Below are 646 nucleotides of genomic sequence, written 5' to 3'. Positions count from 1 at the left end.
TGGTGATGACTAGCTGCCTTCCCTCTAGTCTTACACCCTAAATTAGGGACGGCTAGCACAGATAGCCCTCGAGTAGCTTTGTGCGAAATTCTAAAACAAAAAAACAAACAAACAAGTATCATGAAAGATGGTTATTGATATGTGAAACTCGACACAGTGTATCATGAAAGATATTGTTTACTTTATATCTCTATGTTATGTATGCTATATTTCTATATGTTATTGATGCTATATTTCTATATGCTATTAATGTAATATTTTATGTTATATATGTTATATTTCTATGCCTTTTATGTTATATTTCTATGTGCCATTTATGTTATATTTCTATATGTTATTTATGTTATATTGCTATATGCTATTTATGCTATATTCTATGTTATTTATGTTATATTGCTATATGTTATTTATATATTTAATGAACGTTTTCTATATAAAGAAGAATGCATAAATTCGCAATTTATAAAAGTTACTTCGGAAATTTCAAAGATTATTCTTGTTAGGATTTGTACAGTTTACTAAAAAATTCAAAGCATGAATTTAAGTGTTTTGAAGTTCGCCTAAATTCTAAAATAGGTGGTATCAAGTAAACCACACTTTTTGCTTTGTGTGTATAACTATTATTACATATAAACATGACGTATAA

This window comes from Tachypleus tridentatus, chromosome 2 (genome assembly GCF_004210375.1).
Source record: "Tachypleus tridentatus isolate NWPU-2018 chromosome 2, ASM421037v1, whole genome shotgun sequence".
Classification (NCBI taxonomy): domain Eukaryota; kingdom Metazoa; phylum Arthropoda; class Merostomata; order Xiphosura; family Limulidae; genus Tachypleus; species Tachypleus tridentatus.
The sequence above is the reverse complement of the archived record's forward strand: the minus strand, read 5'-3'. Positions refer to the sequence as shown.